The 21,423-nt window shown below is 51.1% G+C and overlaps 4 non-coding genes and 3 pseudogenes across 4 annotated transcripts; all 7 read left to right on the forward strand.

The window, feature by feature from the left end:
* The first annotated feature begins 1,361 nt into the window (after nucleotides 1-1,361).
* LOC141267004 (5S ribosomal RNA) lies at nucleotides 1,362-1,481 on the forward strand. Its single transcript, XR_012321023.1, has one exon. It is a non-coding gene; the product is annotated as a 5S ribosomal RNA (ribosomal RNA).
* Nucleotides 1,482-2,464: 983 nt separating this feature from the next.
* On the forward strand, nucleotides 2,465-2,583 carry LOC141268523 (5S ribosomal RNA; annotated as a pseudogene).
* A 5,620-nt stretch (nucleotides 2,584-8,203) lies between these two features.
* LOC141267027 (5S ribosomal RNA) lies at nucleotides 8,204-8,323 on the forward strand. Its single transcript, XR_012321046.1, has one exon. It is a non-coding gene; the product is annotated as a 5S ribosomal RNA (ribosomal RNA).
* Nucleotides 8,324-9,256: 933 nt separating this feature from the next.
* LOC141269101 (5S ribosomal RNA) lies at nucleotides 9,257-9,375 on the forward strand. Its single transcript, XR_012321473.1, has one exon. It is a non-coding gene; the product is annotated as a 5S ribosomal RNA (ribosomal RNA).
* Nucleotides 9,376-9,996: 621 nt separating this feature from the next.
* LOC141269304 (5S ribosomal RNA) lies at nucleotides 9,997-10,116 on the forward strand (annotated as a pseudogene).
* Nucleotides 10,117-11,046: 930 nt separating this feature from the next.
* LOC141267265 (5S ribosomal RNA) lies at nucleotides 11,047-11,165 on the forward strand. Its single transcript, XR_012321274.1, has one exon. It is a non-coding gene; the product is annotated as a 5S ribosomal RNA (ribosomal RNA).
* Nucleotides 11,166-11,784: 619 nt separating this feature from the next.
* Nucleotides 11,785-11,904, forward strand: LOC141270051 (5S ribosomal RNA; annotated as a pseudogene).
* The last annotated feature ends 9,519 nt before the right edge of the window (nucleotides 11,905-21,423 follow it).

Below are 21,423 nucleotides of genomic sequence, written 5' to 3' on the forward strand. Positions count from 1 at the left end.
TTCTGTTCCTTGTTAGTACCTCCGCTTCCTGTCTTTCCTCAGTCTGTAGGTCCTTTCTGCTTCTCGTGACAAACTAGTGAATATACTGACACGTGAACAACAGCTGTTCAGCTCGTCAGGACTCCCCCCATGTTCACGGAAGAAATTCACTTACTTAATTTAAAAAACAAAAAAACAGGACTGGCTGGCTCACCATTGTAAAATAATACTCTTCCTGTATTATTTTTTTCTACTGAGGACTTCTCAAAGTATCAATATCATGATATTCTTATAAAAAATGTATCTATTTATTATTGGATTGTCCATTAAAAAGAATCAGATTGCAGCAGGTACATACAATAATTAGTTATAAAGTAATTGTCCATTTGTCCATAATTAGCTTAATTGTTGAGATTCACCCATCTTTCCTTGGATCCTGGCTGGTAAATCAAGTCTTTGTCCAGCATGTGTCCAGGCCTACATGTCATCTGCTTCTCAGTATGAAGATTCTGTGTCTTGTGGGGTGGGCAGAGCAAGAGAGCCCCCCCTTTCTGTACCATGGGCTTTTATAGCCAGTCGTATGGACACCTGTTCTACATATGGTAGTGAACCAAAACTACACACACAAATAGCGCATGTCAACTAGACACGACGGCTGAGGCATAGAACTCAGAAAAATGATTATCGATTAACATTCCAAATGAATTTCCATAATTAACTATTTAACAGAGACCGCCTGGGAATACCAGGTGCTGTAGGCTTTTGCTTTTTCCTTCCTTCCACCAGCAGGGGGCACTCTCTTCTATGCCTTTTTTCCATTCCCTTTCACAAGTGCACACATTCATTCTCTTTTCTTTATTTCATTTGCTTTCTCTCTTGCGCTATTTCATCTCTGCAAAATACCAGCATCCTTCTGATCACCGTGGGCCTCCAGCATTGTTGCTTCTTTACTTTTAATACTAGGCTCCTTTTCACCAGGACCAGCGTCTCCCGGGTGGCTGGAGGCAACCACTGGTAACCCCAAGCAGAAGACTTTTGCAGGCAACACGACCCTCCCCCCTGAAGAGCAGCTCAATGTCACTGGCAACCATCTCACCCTCTTCCTTCATTCACCCCTGGACGTCTCGCTCTGCCTCCAAGTTACGGGTCCAGCTTGCTCTTTCTGTCACATTACCGCGATGAAGGGTTTAGCCTGCAGGAGACCCTGCGCCGAGCCATTTTTGAAGACACCTGATGCGGCGGGTGAATCACTGCTAAACAAACCACACCTGTAGGGACGGCACAGACTTTGCATGGACCCTTCGGAGCCCGACCTGTCACGGCCAGATTGCTCGCCATCAAGCGATCCTGAGAAAGGCTGGCCGGGCGATGGATCGAGCAGCGTCTACTGGCCATACCACCTTGGATACGCCTGATCTCGTCTGATCTCAGAAGCAAAGCAGGGCTGGGCTCGGACAGTACTTGGATGGGATACCTCCTGGGAACACCAGGTGCTGTAGACCATTTTGATGACGTTTTGCCCTACTGCCCAGCTCGGCTAGCATGGAACGACGCCTTGCCGGACACCGACCTTAAGTAACTTAGATGATGGAAGCCCCAAGGCCTCTGAGCCAGTTGGCAGCTAAGTACGCTACCCCGCCGCCCTTCACGCAGGCCTGACACCGAGCTCCTTGTCACGGCTAGGAGTGCTTATTGACTCCGCAGCTCGCCGTGTGGAAATGATGGCGTTAAAAGCACCCGGGGCCGTGAAGGGGCCAGGCTTACAGCAGGTGCCCAGGGAAGGTTTTGGATGCCGGCCGCCTAGCGAGGGCCTGCAGAAGTAACATGTTTCTCTGCAAAGAAGCTTGTGTAACCAAGCCAGACGGCTGACAAAGAGCTAACCTCAGTGCAAGGAAGGCAAGGAAGGTGTGGAAGGAATTGGGGAGGGGGGGGGGATTCCTGCTAGGGCACTGAAATCATCAAACAGGCAGAAGAGTCTGACGCATGGTGACGGAGAGGTTGTAGGGGCAGATAGGGGGTGTTGTCACGTGTGAGCACGTGTGCATGCTGGCTTACGTGTGAGAGTGTGCTTCCTAGGTGTGGCGCGCTGCAGACAGTCAAAGGGATTGTTCCCTTTCATTAAAAGTTAATCCCCGGCTGCAGGCTATTAGAAAGCAACAAACCGCGCTCTACTCACCCTACCCGGGTCTACCGTTGAGTCTCGCCTCTGCTCCCGGCCTGTGGCATTGGCCGTGAAGCTGACGTTCCATCGACAGCGCTCCAGCCGATCAGTGAGCTCAGTGGCTCTGAGTTGGGCATTCTGTCTACAAGACCTTTTAAGGAAGCCAGCAAAAAAATTGAAGAGAAGGGAAAGCACAAAAGGACCTGGTCTTGCTGAACACTGGAAAGGGCATCCGGCAGCCAGACTTCAAAGTAGAAAAGCAGCAAGTGAGAGGCTTGTCTGTGCCTTCAAAGTAGAAAAGCAGCAAGTGAGAGGCTTGCCAGTGCCTATGGCCAAACCACCCTGAACATGCCCGATCTTGTCTGATATTGGAATCTAAGCACGGTTGGGCCTGGTTAGTATTTGGATGGGAGACCACCTGCAAATACCAGGTGCTGTAGGCTTTTGCTTTTTCCTTCCTTCCACCAGCAGGGGGCACTCTCTTCTATGCCTTTTTTCCATTCCCTTTCACAAGTGCACACATTCATTCTCTTTTCTTTTTTTCATTTGCTTTCTCTCTTGCGCTATTTCATCTCTGCAAAATACCAGCATCCTTCTGATCACCGTGGGCCTCCAGCATTGTTGCTTCTTTACTTTTAATACTAGGCTCCTTTTCACCAGGACCAGCGTCTCCCGCGTGGCTGGAGGTAACCACCGGTAACCCCAAGCAGAAGATCTTTGCAGGCAACACGACCCTCCCCCCTGAAGAGCAGCTCAAAGTCACTGGCAACCATCTCACCCTCTTCCTTCATTCACCCCTGGACGTCTCGCTCCGCCCCCAAGTTACGGGTCCAGCTTGCTCTTTCTGTCACATTACCGCGATGAAGGGTTTAGCCTGCAGGAGACCCTGTGCCGAGACATTTTTGAAGACACCTGATGCGGCGGGTGAATCACTGCTAAACAAACCACACCTGTAGGGACGGCACAGCCTTTGCATGGACCCTTCGGAGCCCGCCCCGTCACGGCCAGATTGCTCGCCACCAAGCGTGTTACAACTCTCCTGTTAGTTTTTTTTTAGTTTGCTGGTCACATGACCATTTTGCCTATTTAATCCGGCTCCGCCCTCCTGGCTTTGCTGGACTTCATTTGTATTTACTACTGTTGAGCTAGCTTGTTGCTCTGTTGCCGTTCTCTGTTAGTTTTGCTAGGTCTTCTGACCCCTATGCCTTTTTGTTGTGTGTTTGTCTTTGACTGATACTATTTCTGCTAGGAGGTGTCCAACTTTTCCCAGTCCCTAGATCTTGTAGGGATCCCTCCCTCACATCTATAGGTCTGCGTTCAGACTAGCCGAGGACTTTAGCGGGTCTGATCGCAGGATCAGGTTCCCTGTTACATCGTAGGGATCTAGTTTAGTTCTATTGTAGGGATAGATCTCCTTTCTTTCCTTAGTCTCTGTAGCAGATCATAACAGTAATTCCAGCCATAAAAAAAAAAAAAAAAAAAAAATTTCTCTAAGGAAAGACCTCCAGTTTTCCATCATGGTCTCGGTGCAAGATTTGGCTCAACGCTTGCAGGGACTCTCTCTGGAGGTGACCAAGCTCCAACAACACGTGAGTAGCTGTTCTGGAGCGCATTTTGTGGAACCTAAGGTACGTCTGCCTGATCTATTTTTTGGCAAACAAGATTTTTTTTCTTTTAAAAATGCTTGTCTATTATATTTTCATTTGTGACCCGGATCCTCTGGTGATGAATCACAGCGCATAGGGATCATAATGTCACTTTTGCGCAAAGATCCTCAGGGATGGGCCTTCTCTCTCCAACCTAGTGATCCGTGCTTTAGATCAGTGGATAGTTTTTTTTCTGCTTTGGGTTTGTTGTACGATGATCCTGATCGTGTCTCATCTGCTGAGTCTGAATTAAGACGTTTGAGGCAGGGATCAGGTAATGTGGAAAAATATTGTTCTCACTTCCGTCGGTGGTCTGCCCAGGTGGGGTGGAACGATTCTGCTTTGAAAAACTTGTTTCTTGCAGGGCTATGTGAAAGGGTAAAGGATTTACTGATTGCTTATCCCACACCTGGAAACTTGCAGGAGGCAATGCAATTAGCTATACGGGTGGACAGGAGACTGCGTGAAAGGGTTAATGAGAGCAAATCCTCTGCTATGTCAGCTTCGAGTCCTGAGAGGTTCTGTGCTGACAATGGAGAGCCGATGGAAATTGGGGCGATGGCACCCCACTCTCAGGAAAAAGACCGCCGACTTTCTGAAGGCTTGTGTTTCTATTGCGGAAATTCTGGTCATTTTATTAAGAGCTGTGTGCTTCGTAAGAAGAAAGAAACAAAAATGGTCAGTCATGCTCGTATTGCCTGTTTAAATTCTAAGGGAGTATTCCTATCTGCCACTACTGCTGCTCAGGATGAATTAATTGAATTTCGGGTATTTGTGGATTATGGATCTACTCTGAATGTGATTGATGGGGGATTCTTGGAAAAACTTAGATTAGAACCTAAAACTTTGTCATCCCCTATTGCTGTGGTTTCTGTCGATGGCTCTCCCTTGAAGAGTGTTACTCACAAGGTCTGTGAATTTCCCCTCACTATTAATGGTATTCATCAAGAGAATTTGGATTTGGTGGTATTGGATAATTTGCCTTCTCCAGTAATATTGGGGTTACCCTGGTTAAAATTGCACAATCCTGTACTGGATTGGTCTACCAATGAAATTAAGTCCTGGAGCCCTAAGTGTTATGACAAGTGTTGTACCGGGCACATTGCTGCTGTGGATAGAGGGGAATTGCCTGTACCTATTCAGGATTTTTGGAGAGTTTTTTCTGAGGAGGAGTCGCAGGTTTTGCCTCCCCATAGAGACTATGATTGTACCATTGAATTTGTCCCTGGCACGACTCTTCCTAAGAGTCGTTTATTTAATCTTACTATTCCTGAAAGAAAGGCTTTGGAAGAATACATACAGACAAGCTTGGCCGCCGGTCACATTAGGCCTTCCAAGTCTCCTGTGGCTGTTGGATTTTTTTTTGTAAAAAAAAAAGATGGCGGTTTACGTCCTTGTCTGGACTTTCGTGAGATTAATAAAATTACTGTACGCAATCCTTACCCACTGACATTGATTCCTGATTTATTTAACCAGTTAGTGGGGGCCAAGTGGTTCTCTAAAATTGATCTCCGGGGGGCATACAATTTGTTGCGCATGAAGGAGGGTGATGAATGGAAGACTGCTTTTAACACTCCTGTGGGTCATTTTGAGAATCTGGTTATGCCTTTTGGTCTCACCAATGCTCCAGCATTTTTTCAGAATCTTATTAATGATATCCTTAGACCTTTAATCAGCAAAAATGTGGTTGTGCATTTGGATGACATTTTGATTTATTCGCCGGATCTGGAGTCTCATTGGCGGAGCGTACGTGAGGTATTACAGTTATTAATGGACAATTCGCTTTTTGCTAAGCTGGAGAAATGTGAGTTCGCTGTACAGAGAATTAGTTTTTTGGGCTACATTATCTCCAGTGAAGGTTTTGAGATGGACCCGGTTAAAGTTCAAGCTGTGCAGGAATGGCCTAGGCCTATTGGTTTGAAATCGATACAGAGGTTTTTGGGTTTCGCCAATTATTACAGAAAATTCATAAAAAAAATTTCTATTATTGTCAAACCGCTGACCGATCTCACCAGGAAAGGTGCTAATGCGGTTCAGTGGACTTCTGAGGCCATTGAAGCTTTTGTGTTTCTAAAGGAGAGGTTCACCTCTGCTCCCATCCTTATGCAGCCTGATGTGACTAAGCCGTTTTTGGTTGAGGTTGATGCTTCTTCGGTGGGGGTTGGTGCGGTGTTGTCTCAGGAAAACAAGGATGGAGTACAACCCTGTGCCTTTTTTTCAAAAAAATTTTCCGAGACTGAACTTAATTACGATATTGGTAATCGGGAATTGCTGGCGATTAAACTCGCATTTGAACACTGGCGTCATCTCTTGGAAGGTGCTGAATTTCCCATTCAGGTTTTCACTGATCATAAAAATCTGATCTATCTTGATGCTGCCAAGCGCTTGAATGCCCGTCAGGCTAGGTGGGCACTTTTTTTCTCGCGGTTTAATTTTTCCGTTACTTACATCCTGGGTACCAAGAATGTTAAAGCGGATGCTTTGTCTCGCAGCTTTTCTCCCATGGTCGGTGTTGAGGAGGAAGAGGAGTCCATTTTACAAGAAGGTGTTGTGATTGCTGCTTTGGACTCCGTTTTGGAGGATGAGATTCTTAAAGCACAGGAGAATGCCCCATCTAACACTCCCCATGGGAGGTTGTTTGTGCCTAGGACCTTTAGGAGAGATTTGTTTGTTGAGTGTCATGAGTCTCGGTTGGCAGGTCATCCAGGAATTTCTGAGACCAAGAGACTTGTGGGTCGCAGTTTTTGGTGGCCTGGATGGCAGAAGGAAGTCATTAAGTGGGTGCGCCAATGTACTGTGTGTGCAAGATCCAAGTCTTCGCATGCTCCTGCTGCGGGGTTGCTTTGCCCTCTGGAGGTTCCTAGTGCACCTTGGACACATCTGGCTATGGACTTTATTACTGACCTTCCTCCCTCTGAAGGTTTCACGGTCATCTGGGTGGTCGTGGACCGTTTTAGCAAGATGTGTCACTTGGTTCCCTTCATCAAACTGCCTTGCGCTAAGACACTCGCTAAGGCCTTTGTCAAGGAGCTTGTCAGACTACATGGTGTTCCTACTAACATTGTTTCTGAAAGGGGACCTCAGTTCGTGGCTCGTTTTTGGCGTGCCTTTTGTGACAGGTTGGGAGTTCATTTGTCATTTTCATCCGGATATCATCCTGAGTCTAATGGCCAGACAGAAAGGAAGAACCAGGATGTTGAGCAGTTCTTGCGTTGTTTTGTGGCAGACAATCAAGAGGGGTGGTCTGAATTTCTGCCACTTGCTGAATTTGCTCTTAACAACCATACATCCTCTTCTGCTGGGTGTTCGCCTTTTTTTTGTTGTTCTGGGAGACATCCGTCTTTTGGGTCATTTTCCAAATTGGTTTCGGCAGTGCCTGAGGAGGATAGTTTTTCCGGTGATTTGGAGAGAGTTTGGACGGATGTGTGTGGTAATCTTCAGGAGGCTAACAAAAAATCTAAGAGGTACTTTGATAGGAAACGGCAAGAGGTTTTGTTTGCGGTTGGTGACATGGTTTGGTTGTCCTCTAAGAATCTGCGATTGAGGATTCCTTCTAAAAATTTGGGTCCCAAGTTCGTAGGGCCCTTTAAGGTACTTCAGATAGTTAACCAATCTGCTGTTAGGCTGGAGGTTCCTACGTCCTGGAGGATTAATCCGGTGTTTCATGTTTCTCTGTTGAAAAAAGCTGATGTGTCGGATGGTGACGCCTCTGCCACTGTTCCTCCGGTGGTGTAGGACGGGGAATATGAAATTTCCCGCATCCTAAATTCTAGACGGTATAGAGGGAGTTTGCAGTATCTCGTCGCTTGGAAGGGTTTCGGACCTGAGGATAACTCATGGGTGAGAGCGGATTATGTTTCTGCCCCCAAACTTGTCCGAGCGTTTCACAGGAGGTTTCCTGGTAAGCCTGGGCCTGGGGGATCCGGAGGATCCTCTTAGAAGAGGGGGTACTGTTACAACTCTCCTGTTAGTTTTTTTTTAGTTTGCTGGTCACATGACCATTTTGTCTATTTAATCCGGCTCCACCCTCCTGGCTTTGCTGGACTTCATTTGTATTTACTACTGTTGAGCTAGCTTGTTGCTCTGTTGCCGTTCTCTGTTAGTTTTGCTAGGTCTTCTGACCCCTATGCCTTTTTGTTGTGTGTTTGTCTTTGACTGCTACTATTTCTGCTAGGAGGTGTCCAACTTTTCCCAGTCCCTAGATCTTGTAGGGATCCCTCCCTCACATCTATAGGTATGCGTTCAGACTAGCCGAGGACTTTAGCGGGTCTGATCGCAGGATCAGGTTCCCCGTTACATTGTAGGGATCTAGTTTAGTTCTATTGTAGGGATAGATCTCCTTTCTTTCCATACTCTCTGTAGCAGATCATAACAAAGCGATCCTGAGAAAGGCTGGCCGGCCGATGGATCAAGCAGCGTCTACTGGCCATACCACCTTGGATACGCCCGATCTCGTCTGATCTCGAAAGCAAAGCAGGGCTGGGCTAGGACAGTACTTGGATGGGAGACCTCCTGGGAACACCGGGTGCTGTAGACCATTTTGATGACATTTTGCCCTACTGCCCAGCTCGGCTAGCATGGAACGGCGCCTTGCCGGACACCGACCTTAAGTAACATAGATGATGGAAGCCCCAAGGCCTCTGAGCCAGTTGGCAGCTAAGTACGCTACCCCGCCACCTTCACGCAGGCCTGACACCGAGCTCCTTGCCACGGCTAGGAGTGCTTATTGACTCCGCAGCTCGCCGTGTGGAAATGATGGCGTTAAAAGCACCCGGGGCGTGAAGAGGCCAGGCTTTCAGCAGGTGCCCAGGGAAGGTTTTGGATGCCGGCTGCCTAGCGAGGGCCAGCAGAAGTAACATGTTTCTCTGCAAAGAAGCTGGTGTAACCAAGCCAGACGGCTGACAAAGAGCTAACCTCAGTGCAAGGAAGGCAAGGAAGGAATTGGGGAGGGGGGGGGGTGATTCCTGCTAGGGCCCTGAAATCATAAAACAGGCAGGAGAGTCTGACGCATGGTGACGGAGAGGTTGTAGGGGCAGATAGGGGGTGTTGTCACGTGCGAGCACGTGTGCATGCTGGCTTGTGTGTGAGAGTGCGCTTCCTAGGTGTGGCGCGCTGCAGACAGTCAAAGGGATTGTTCCCTTTCATTAAAAGTTAATCCCCGGCTGCAGGCTATTAGAAAGCAACTAACCGCGCTCTGATCACCCTACCCGGGTCTACCAGTGAGTCTCGCCTCTGCTCCCGGCCTGTGGTATTGGCCGTGAAGCTGACGTTCCGTCGACAGCGCTGCAGCCGATCAGTGAGCTCAGCGGCTCTGAGTGGGACGTTATGTCTACAAGACCTTTTAAGGAAGCCAGCTAAAAAATTGAAGAGAAGGGAAAGCACAAAAGGACCTGGTCTTGCTGAACACTGGAAAGGGCATCCGGCAGCCAGACTTCAAAGTAGAAAAGCAGCAAGTGAGAGGCTTGTTTCTGCCTACGGCCACACCACCCTGAACACGCCTAATCTCATCTGATCTTGGAAGCTAAGCAGGGTTGGGCCTGGTTAGTACTTGGATGGGTGACTGCCTGGGAATACCAGGTGCTGTAGGCTTTTGCTTTTTCCTTCCTTCCACCAGCAGGGGGCACTCTCTTCTATGCCTTTTTTCCATTCCCTTTCACAAGTGCACACATTCATTCTCTTTCCTTTTTTTCATTTGCTTTCTCTCTTGCGCTATTTCATCTCTGCAAAATACCAGCATCCTTCTGATCACCGTGTGCCTCCAGCATTGTTGCTTCTTTACTTTTAATACTAGGCTCCTTTTCACCAGGACCAGCGTCTCCCGCGTGGCTGGAGGCAAACACAGGTAACCCCAAGCAGAAGACCTTTGCAGGCAACACGACCCTCCCCCCTGAAGAGCAGCTCAAAGTCACTGGCAACCATCTCACCCTCTTCCTTCATTCACCCCTGGACGTCTCGCTCCGCCCCCAAGTTACGGGTCCAGCTTGCTCTTTCTCTCCCATTACCGCGATGAAGGGTTTAGCCTGCAGGAGACCCTGCGACGATACATTTTTGAAGACACCTGATGCGGCGGGTGAATCACTGCTAAACAAACCACACCTGTAGGGATGGCACAGCCTTTGCATGGACCCTTCGGAGCCCGCCCCTTCACGGCCAGATTGCTCGCCACCAAGCGATCCTGAGAAAGGCTGGTGGGGCGATGGATCAAGCAGCGTCTACTGGCCATACCACCTTGGATACGCCCAATCTCATCTGATCTCGAAAGCAAAGCAGGGCTGGGCTCGGACAGTGCTTGGATGGCAGACCTCCTGGGAACACCGGGTGCTGTAGACCATTTTGATGACGTTTTGCCCTACTGCCCAGCTCGGCTAGCATGGAACAGCGCTTTGCCGGACACCGACCTTAAGTAACTTAGATGATGGAAGCCCCAAGGCCTCTGAGCCAGTTGGCAGCTAAGTACACTACCACGCAGGCCTGACACCGAGCTCCTTGCCACGGCTAGGAGTGCTTATTGACTCCGCAGCTCGCCGTGTGGAAATGATGGCGTTAAAAGCACCCGGGGCCGTGAAGGGGCCAGGCTTTCAGCAGGTTCCCAGGAAAGGTTTTGGATGCCGGCCGCCTAGCGAGGGCCAGCAGAAGTAACATGTTTCTCTGCAAAGAAGCTTGTGTAACCAAGCCAGATGGCTGACAAAGAGCTAACCTCAGTGCAAGGAAGGCAAGGAAGGTGCAGAAGGAATTGGGGAGGGGGGGGTGATTCCTGCTAGGGCCCTGAAATCATAAAACAGGCAGGAGAGTCTGACGCATGGTGACGGAGAGGTTGTAGGGGCAGATAGGGGGTGTTGTCACGTGCGAGCACGTGTGCATGCTGGCTTGTGTGTGAGAGTGCGCTTCCTAGGTGTGGCACGCTGCAGACAGTCAAAGGGATTGTTCCCTTTCATTAAAAGTTAATCCCCTGCTGCAGGCTATTAGAAAGCAACTAACCGCACTCTTCTCACCCTACCCGGGTCTACCGGTGAGTCTCGCCTCTGCTTCCGGCCTGTGGCATTGGCCGTGAAGCCGACGTTCCGTCGACAGCGCTGCACCCGATCAGTGAGCTCAGCGGCTCTGAGTGGGGCGTTGTGTCTACAAGACCTTTTAAGGAAGCCAGCAAAAAAATTGAAGAGAAGGGAACGCACAAAAGGACCTGGTCTTGCTGAGCACTGGAAAGGGCAGCCAGCAGCCAGACTTCAAAGTAGAAAAGCAGCAAGTGAGTAGCTCATCTCTGCCTATGGCCACACCACCCTGAACACGCCCAATCTTGTCTGATCTCAGAAGCTAAGCAGGGTTGGGCCTGGTTAGTACTTGGATGGGAGACCACCTGGGAATACCAGGAGCTGTAGGCTTTTGCTTTTTCCTTCCTTCCACCAGCAGGGGGCACTCTCTTCTATGCCTTTTTTCCATTCCCTTTTACAAGTGCACACATTCATTCTCTTTACTTTTTTTCATTTGCTTTCTCTTGCGCTATTTCATCTCTGCAAAATACCAGCATCCTTCTGATCACCGTGGGCCTCCAGCATTGTTGCTTCTTTACTTTTAATACTAGGCTCCTTTTGACCAGGACCAGCGTCTCCCGTGTGGCTGGAGGCAACAACCGGTAACCCCAAGCAGAAGACCTTTGCAGGCAACACGACCCTCCCCCCTGAAGAGCAGCTCAAAGTCACTGGCAACCATCTCACCCTCTTCCTTAATTCACCCCTGGACGTCTCGCTCCGCCCCCAAGTTACGGGTCCAGCTTGCTCTTTCTGTCACATTACCGCAATGAAGGGTTTAGCCTGCAGGAGACCCTGCGCCGAGCCATTTTTGAAGACACCTGATGCGGCGGGTGAATCACTGCTTATCAAACCACACCTGTAGGGACGGCACAGACTTTGCATGGACCCTTCGGAGCCCGCCCCGTCACGGCCAGATTGCTCGCCACCAAGCGATCCTGAGAAAGGCTGGCCGGGCGATGGATCGAGCAGCTTCTACTGGCCATACCACCTTGGATATGCACGATCTCGTCTGATCTCAGAAGCAAAGCAGGGCTGGGTTCGGACAGTACTTGAATGGGAGACCTCCTGGGAACACTGGGTGCTGTAGACCATTTTGATGACGTTTTGCCCTACTGCCCAGCTCGGCTAGCATGGAACGGCGCCTTGCCGGACACCGACCTTAAGTAACTTAGATGATGGAAGCCCCAAGGCCTCTGAGCCAGTTGGCAGCTAAGTATGCTACTCCGCCGCCTTCACGCAGGCCTGACACCGAGCTCCTTGTCACGGCTAGGAGTGCTTATTGACTCCGCAGCTTGCCGTGTGGAAATGATGGCGTTAAAAGCACCCGGGGCCGTGAAGGGGCCAGGCTTTCAGCAGGTGCCCAGGGAAGGTTTTGGATGCCGGCCGCCTAGCGAGGGCCAGCAGAAGTAACATGTATCTCTGCAAAGAAGCTTGTGTAACCAAGCCAGACAGCTGACAAAGAGCTAACCTCAGTGCAAGGAAGGAAAGGAAGGTGTAGAAGGAATTGGGGAGGGGGGGGTGATTCCTGATAGGGCCCTGAAATCATAAAACAGGCAGGAGAGTCTGATGCATATGACTCGCCCCCTGGGCCGTGGGGCACTCGGATCCGGGCAATAGGGAGACGATGAGGGTAGTAGTGGCGACCCGGTTCCATGGCTCAGGGTGGTCAGGCCAATGGTAGTCTGCTACGTTCTGCTAATAATGTCCTACTACGCCACCCGTGGATTGCGGTTATTAGGAACCGCTGCTGCATGCAGACCGCTGGGGCTGATGAGGTGTGCAGCTAGGGTAGTGTGACTCCCCACGGGAAGAGTGCGGCCCCAGGGCAGTACAATGGATGGTGGGAGTGATGGTAGTGAGAATCCCAGTGCTGATAGTGCGGGAGGAGCAAGGAGCACACAGACAACAAGTTGCAGTCCAGGGTCTTTACTACAACAGGTAAACTGACCCATAAACAGTCCCGGCTAGGAGGGGACCTGGACGTCTGAGAGCAACGGGGAAATTGGCCCTGGTCAGGGTGAGGGTGTAGGCCTACAGTGCTTTCTGCGCTCCTTCTGGCTATCTCCTCCTGATAGGGTAACAGCCCACGTTTGCGAGCTTTCCGTGTATTCTTGCCTGTATGGCCTGCGACGTGGGTTCCTTTCTGCTCCCAGCCTTGTACGGCTTTACTGGTCCCTTCAGTTGTGGCAGGGCCTCCAGGCTTCTTAGGCCAAGGAATGTACAGTCCCTTGCGGACTGGTTCTCTGCTGGGGGATGTGGAATCCTTCCAGCCTCAGACACCAAAGTCTGGTAAAATTAAGTCTTTTCTCTGCCAAGACAGACTCTCTTCGCCTCTTGTCTCTGGCTTGTGGCTCTCCTCCTGCCACACTTCCTCTTAGGTGCAATCAACTTTCCGTCCCTGCTCCACTCTGGGACACGTCTCAGAGCTGAGACAGGCAATCCAGTTCTCTCTAACCCTGCCCCCAGCACCAGCTTTTATAGGGGCAGCCTGCTCCCCCTACTGGCCTGAGACAGGAGGCATTGCATGCTGATGTTCCCCTGACCAGAGAACCTCCCCCTTGCTCTCAGACACAGCTTTAATACATTTTGTGGCATCCAGGCCAGGGTGACACATTCCCCCCTAGTGAAATTTAGTACTCCGGGACTAAACAATAAACAAAGACAATATGCATAACAATAAAACATTAATAGACAGACGACGCACAAATTGAGTTCTTAAGGTCACAGTGTGGCCTGTGACCGGGTGTCCATATCACCAATACAACGGGAGCCTTAACCAGGTGGGGGTCTGTCCTACCCCAAGTCCTTCACAGTCTTAGTTCATTCCTGGGTTAGGCTCAGAATGCAGTCCATACAAGGTCCCGGTTATAAAAAGTCCATAACCTGTGAGTCCTTACGGTAGCTGCAAGAAACTGAAACACACTATTAATAAACATGCAGGTAACTTGGCAAACATTTCAACATTTGGCAACAGGGTTATTTACAATCTTAGTACACTCTATATTCTCCAGCGAGCGGGTATCTGCCCCTTTGTGCTCCTGGTTGACCTCCTTAACCCACTGTCTGGTGGTGGACCAACCTGGCTTTCCCCACTAGCGTTAGGGGTACAGCTACCAGCTGGGTGTACAGGTAGGGCAGGCAGCTGTCTGAGGGTTCTTTGGCTTACCGCAGGCATGGCAGGCTCACTGTCAGCAGAGGGTTGACTCTCCTGGGCTGCTGGTACAGGCTCTTCTGCCTCTGGAACTGCTGGCTCCTCTTCACCTTCCGGCTCTGGTGTTGGTTGTTGCTGGGCCGGTTGCAGGAAATGCAGGACGGGTACCACTATGGCATCATTTATGCGAGTCCAGGACTGAGGGAACTCTCCGAGAATGGTGCTGATCATTTCTTCCTTGTCCTCTGCGGGTTCAAGGTCACTCTGATCCTCTTCTGCACTACGGAGTTGCTCGGGGCACCTTTTGAGGTGGTCTCTGAAGACGACACTAGTGGTTTCTCCTCCGTCCTTGGTGATTACGCACACCTTTGGGTTGTCGTGGTCAGACTGCAGTACGGTGTAGGGTTCCCTTTCCCATTGGTCGTCCAACTTATGTAGCCTTCTTTTTCGCTTTAGGACTTGCTCACCAGGTTCTAGGGGACCAGCAGGGGCGTGTTGATTGAAGAGTCTTTCTTGCTTCTCTCTCACCTGGGCCAGGCTCTTCTCCACACTCTCCTGTACCTTCTTGTACTGCAGTTGCCTTTCTGTATCCCAGTCCGCATCCGGGGAGGTGTCCTCAGGTATTAGGACTCCCATCTCCAGGTCTACGGGCAGCTTACCCGGTCTGGCTCGCATCAGGTAAGCCGGGGTGCAGTTGGTAGCATTCACCGGGATATTGTTGTATAGGTCTATCAGGTCCGGCAGTTTTTCTGGCCACAGGCTGCGTTCCTCCAGGGGCAACGTCTTCAGGAGATCAATGACTATATTGTTCATCTTCTCACACATCCCGTTGGTTTGTGGATGGTAAGGCGTTGTCCGAATTTTCTTACAGCCATAGAGGTTGCAGAACTCCTGGAAGATTTCAGCCTCGAACGCTGGACCCTGGTCTGTCAGGACCTGTTCCGGATACCCGTGTGGACGGCAGAAGTATTGCTGGAAGGCTCTTGCCGCTGTTTGGGCTGTCAAGTCCTTTACCGGGACCACCACTAGAAAACGGGAATAGTGGTCCACGATTGTCAGGGCATAGATGTATCCTGACCGGCTGGGAGCCAATTTGACATGGTCCAGAGCTACCAGCTCAAGAGGCTGCGTGGTGACGATGGGCCTCAAGGGTGTCTTCTGGCTGGTGCGGTCCTTCCTCCTCAAGTGACAAGGGCCACAGTCTCTGCACCATTTTTCTACAGCTCCTCTCATGCCGACCCAAAAGAACCTTCCTCTTAGTAGGAACTCCAGTTTCTTCCAACCGAAGTGTCCCGCTCTGTCATGGAAAGCCCCCAGGACAATAGCTGCATCTCGCCTTGGGACCACGACTTGCCAGGTCAGCTCGTGCGTCCGGTGGTTGACAATACTTCTGCACAACTTGCCTTCGTAGAGGAACAGCTTGCTCTTCTCCTTCCATAGCTGCTTGGCTTCCTCTGGGGCATCTGGATCTAGGCGGGCGTCTTCCCGGGTCAGCAGATCTTTCACCAGGCGGACTGCAGGGTCACTATCTTGGGTCTCGGCCCAGCTGTGGTGAGGTAGGGGATTCATCATCACAGTTGTTAGATCCTCCTCCTTCATGCGGTGAGAGTGTTGAGCGGCTCCATACCGGTGAAACGCGGGGAGTTCTACCTCCTCCAGCTCTTCTGGGTCTTCGTCACCTTCAGGTAAGTGAGGCATTCTTGATAGGGCATCCGCGTTGGCATTGGTTTTGCCTGCCCGGTACTTGATCACGAAGTCATAGTTGGAGAGACGGGCCATCCACCGCTGTTCCAGGGCACCCAGTCTTGCATTGTCCAGGTGTGTCAACGGGTTGTTGTCCGTGTACACGGTGAACTTTGCGGAGGCCAGGTAATGCTTGAAGCGTTCCGTCACGGCCCACACCACCGCCAAGAATTCTAGCTTGAAGGAGCTGTAATTCTCCGGGTTCCTCTCGGTGGGCCTCAGCTTCCGACTGGCGTATGCGATCACCCGTTCTCTGCCCTGTTGGTTTTGGGACAGTACGGCTCCCAGTCCCACATTACTGGCATCTGTGTGGAGAATGAAAGGCTGGCCGTAATCAGGGTAGGCCAGGATCTCATCCCCCGTGAGGGCCATCTTTAGCTGGCGGAAGGACTCCTCTTCCGGTTTATCCCACTTGAAGGGTGGCTTTTGACTTCGGGACTTAGACTGTCTGATCAGGAGGTCCTGCATAGGAGCTGCCATCTTAGTGAACCCGGGGATGAACCTTCGGTAGTAGCCTACCAACCCGAGAAACTGTCTCACCTCTTTGATGTTCGAGGGTCTTGGCCAGTTCTTGATTCCCGTGACTTTGTCAGGGTCGGGGGCCACTCCTTCCGCGCTTACCACGTGCCCTAGGTACTGGACCTTTGGTTTCAGCAGGTGACACTTCCATGGTTTCACCTTCAGGCCATAGCCTGCCAGGGCTTCGAACACCTCGGCCAGGTGCTTTAGATGGTCCTCGTAGGTCTTCGAATAGACGATCACGTCGTCCAGGTAAAGGAGGACCGTATTGAAGTTTCGGTGCCCTAGACAGCATTCCATCAGCCGTTGGAAGGTCCCTGGTGCGTTGCAGAGCCCGAAAGGCATACAGTTGAACTCGCTCAGTCCCATCGGGGTGGTGAAGGCGGTCTTCTCCTTGTGAGCCTCTGCCACAAGAACCTGCCAGTACCCGCTAGTAAGGTCCAAAGTAGAAAAGAAGTTAGCAGATTTTAGTGCGGCTAAAGACTCCTCTATTCTAGGCAGCGGGTATGCGTCTTTGTGGGTGATACGGTTGATTTGTCTATAGTCCACGCACATTCTCATGGTGCCGTCTTTCTTTTTCACCAGAACCAAGGGGGCTGCCCAGGGGCTACAGCTATCTCTAATGACCCCAGCTTCCTTCATCTCTCTTAGCATGCCCTTGGCGTTCTGATAATGTGCAGGGGGTACAGGCCTGTGTCTCTCTTTTATTGGTGGGTGGCTCCCTGTCGGGATGTGGTGTTCTATCCCCTTTACTCTGCCGAAGTCCAGCGGGTGCTTACTAAAGACTCTCTCGTACTCCTGTACCACCCGGTAGACTCCTTGTTTTTGGTGCAGGGGAGTGGAGTCAGCACCCACATGGAGTTTCTGGCACCAGTCCTCCTTTTGTTTCTGGGAGCCATTACCCTCCGCCTGAGGAGATGGAGGCAAGGGTTCCACGGCCCTGATAGCTTGGTGTTCGACAACAAACAGTTTGGCGAGTGTAGCGTACCTGGGTAAGTGTACTTCCCTCTCCCCAATGTTGAGGATGCGGACGGGCACCCTCCCATGACGGACATCAACCACCCCCCGGGCTGTCAAAATGGTGGGCCTGCTGTCTGAGTACACGGGTTCTACCATGGCTTGGTAGTCTCTACCTCTCAACCCGATTGCAGTCCGACACCAGATCATCATTTCACTTTTGGGAGGCATGGAAATGGGGAATGGGTCACTCAGTCTTACACTACCGATCTCACCACCAGACAGTTCTACCTGCTGCCGTCTCATCAGGGCTTTTATCTCCTTGTTGAGGACCCTCTGTTGGCTGGAACTAGCATTCACCGCCACCTGTTGTAGAATTACAATTACCTCTGAAAGACAATTTTCAATTATGTTAGTACCCACAGTTATTTTAGGGTGACTTTCATGACCGTCAATGTCCACAATAATCACTCCCTGTGCCGGCAGTTCAACTTTACCAATTTTAATGGTCATCTCCTTGAACCCCATCTGCGGCACGGGTAAGCCATTACTGGCGATGATGCTCAAGTTACTGTCTGGATACCGTGTGATATCAGCATCAGTCCAATACTGCTTAAAAAGTACATAAGGGATTGTGGTTACTTGCAACCCAGTATCCAGCAAGGCGCTCATGGGGATACCGTCCAGCACCACGGGTAAAACTGGGTGCCCCCCAACGTACTTATCACGCCAATTATAAGGGCCTGGTGATCTTATGCCTGGGGGTCGGCCCTCTGCCCCAGGTTGGACCCGTTTAAATTACAGTACCTGGAAATGTGTCCGGGCTGGTTGCATCGACGGCAAATGGGCTGTCCATCCTCTGCGTAGCGGTCTGTGGGCCTCCCTCGGAATGACGGGATCCTCCTCTGTCGACGCCACGGGACATCCTCCGGACTTGAAGCCAGCTCGATGGGTCTTGACGGGTCCACTTGCAACGCCTGGACGGTTCTGGTCAACGCCGCGACGCTCCTGGTTAGCTCCTGGACTTGGTGGTGCAGGCCTTTCGACGGGGCTTGGTTCAGGGCCTGTGCATCAGCCTCCATGGAGTCCATAGAGGAGGGCGCCGCCTCCTGGTGGTAGGAGATAGCAGGGCGCGGGGGTTTATAGCGCCACTGGTTACAGATTCACGGAGCACCCTTATGGCCCTGTCCTTAAATTGGGCAAAGGTCAGGTCGGGGTTCTGAAAGAACATGAGGCGCAGTTGGGCCCTGTGGGCGCTAGACAGCAGACCTTCTATGAATTGTTCTGTTAGCAGCTTATCGGTTTCCTGCACACTGCCAGGGTCAGTTTGTTGAATAGCCCTCAAGGCTTCCTGCAGATTTAGGGCATAGTCTCTAATGCTGTCCTGTGCCCGCTGCCTACATCCATAGAACCTCATTTTAATCTCAGCGGAGGTACGTGTATCAAAGGTACCCTGCAGCCGGGCCAGGATACCCTTCACAGTCCTTTTTTCCTCAGTGGGCCATGATTTTACCTCCCTTTGGTCTGCGCCAGTTAACTGCCCTGTCAATATGCTGACCTTCTGCTCCTCTGTCAGGGGGTAAACCTGGAACAAACTGTATAGCCTTTCCTTAAAGTCAGTTAGGGCATGGGGCTCCCCTGAGTATTTGGGCAGCCAGGCCGCTCCAGGGATGTAGGGCAGGGAAAAGGGCATCACTGCTGCTGCAGCTGCGTTGGTGGTAGTGGGCGCCTCTGTGTCTGACATCTTCCTCCCCCCTAGTTAAGCGTGGCCTACCTTCCGGCGATCCTCTTCTGTAGGCCGCGGCTCCGCTGCTGCTGCTATGGACGAGGACCTGGCGTCGCGTCCTGATGAAGTCAGCGTCGCTCTCTCTCCCTTCCAGGACCTTGCGCAGCGTCGGAGCGTGGGGCGGAGCTTCGGATCTCGCGCGGTTTTGACGTCCACGCCCCTCTTCTTCCCGCGCGGCGTCCTGAAGATGGCGTCCGATGGCGGGAAGCAGCTGCGGATGGCGGGAAGAAGGCAGAAGACGGCGGGAAACGGTCCAAGATGGCGTCCGATGGCGGGAATCGGCTCCGGATGGCGGGAAACTTCGCCACAGGTAAGTTTACAAAAGTCTTTTTCAGGCACGCAGTACCCGGTGGTTGCGGGCACGAAATCCTGCCGACTACGCCAAAGCTGACTCGCCCCCTAGGCCGTGGGGCACTCGGATCCGGGCAATAGGGAGACGATGGGGGTAGTAGTGGCGACCCGGTTCCGTGGCTCAGGGTGGTCAGGCCAATGGTAGTCTGCTACGTTCTACTGATAATGTCCGACTACGCCACCCGTGGATTGCGGTTATTAGGAAACGCTGCTGCATGCAGACCGCTGGGGCTGATGAGTTGTGCAGCTAGGGTAGTGTGAATCCCAGTGCTGATAGTGCGGGAGGAGCAAGGAGCACACAGACAACAAGTTGCAGTCCAGGGTCTTTACTACAACAGGTAAACTGACCCATAAACAGTCCTGGCTAGGAGGGGACCTGGACGTCTGAGAGCAACGGGGAAATTGGCCCTGGTCAGGGTGAGGGTGTAGGCCTACTGTGCTTTCTGCGCTCCTTCTGGCTATCTCCTCCTGATAGGGTAACAGCCCACGTTTCCGAGCTTTCCGTGTATTCTCGCCTGTATGGCCTGCGACGTGGGTTCCTTTCTGCTCTCAGCCTTGTACGGCTTTACTGGTCCCTAAGGTTGTGGCAGGGCCTCCAGGCTTCTTAGGCCAAGGAATGTACAGTCCCTTGCGGACTGGTTCTCTGCTGGGGGATGTGGAATTCTTCCAGCCTCAGACACCAAAGTCTGGTAAAATTAAGTCTTTTCTCTGCCAAGACAGACTCTCTTCGCCTCTTGTCTCTGGCTTGTGGCTCTCCTCCTGCCACACTTCCTCTTAGGTGCAATCAACTTTCTGTCCCTGCTCCACTCTGGGACACGTCTCAGAGCTGAGACAGGCAATCCAGTTCTCTCTAACCCTGCCCCCAGCACCAGCTTTTATAGGGGCAGCCTGCTCCCCCTACTGGCCTGAGACAGGAGGCATTGCATGCTAATGTTCCCCTGACCAGAGAACCTCCCCCTTGCTCTCAGACACAGCTTTAATACATTTTGTGGCATCCAGGCCAGGGTGACACACATGGTGACGGAGAGGTTGTAGGGGCACCGTGTGCATGCTGGCTTGTGTGTGAGAGTGCGCTTCCTAGGTGTGGCGCGCTGCAGACAGTCAAAGGGATTGTTCCCTTTCATTAAAAGTTAATCCCCGGCTGCAGCCTATTAGAAAGCAACTAACCGCGCTCTACTCACCCTACCCGGGTCTACCGGTGAGTCTCGCCTCTGCTCCCGGCCTGTGGCATTGGCCGTGAAGCTGACGTTCCGTCGACAGCGCTGCAGCCGATCAGTGAGCTCAGCGGCTCTGAGTGGGGCGTTGTGTCTACAAGACCTTTTAAGGAAGCCAGCAAAAAAATTGAAGAGAAGGGAAAGCACAAAAGGACCTGGTCTTGCTGAGCACTGGAAAGGGCAGCCGGCAGCCAGACGTCAAAGTAGAAAAGCAGCAAGTGAGAGGCTTGTCTCTGCCTACGGCCACACCACCCTAAACACACCCGATCTCATCTGATCTTGGAAGCTAAGCAGGGTTGGGCCTGGTTAGTACTTGGATGGGAGACTGTAAAATAATACTCTTCCTGTATTATTTTTTTCTACTGAGGACTTCTCAAAATATCAATATCACGATATTCTTATGAAAAAATGTGTCTATTTATTTTTTGATTGTCCATTAAAAAGAATCAGATTGCAGCAGGTACATACAATAATTAGTTATAAAGTAATTGTCCATTTGTCCATAATTAGCTTAATTGTTGAGATTCACCCATCTTTCCTTGGATCCTGGCTGGTAAATCATGTCTTTGTCCAGCATGTGTCCAGGCCTACATGTCATCTGCTTCTCAGCATGAAGATTCTGTGTCTTGTGGGGTGGGCACAGCAAGAGAGCCCCCCCTTTCTGTACCATGGGCTTTTATAGCCAGTCGTATAGACACCTGTTCTACATATGGTAGTGAACCAAAAATACACACACAAATAGCGCATGTCAACTAGACACGATGGCTGAGGCATAGAACTCAGAAAAATGATTATCGATTAACATTCCAAATGAACTTCCATAATTAACCATTTAACATTTCCCCCTTTTTTGAGAATAAAAGGACTTTAACTGAAATTTCTCAAAAG

Source organism: Phyllobates terribilis, unplaced genomic scaffold, assembly GCF_046119375.1.
Source record: "Phyllobates terribilis strain yellow unplaced genomic scaffold, ASM4611937v1 Scaffold_4__5_contigs__length_816908805, whole genome shotgun sequence".
NCBI classification, from domain to species: Eukaryota; Metazoa; Chordata; class Amphibia; order Anura; family Dendrobatidae; genus Phyllobates; species Phyllobates terribilis.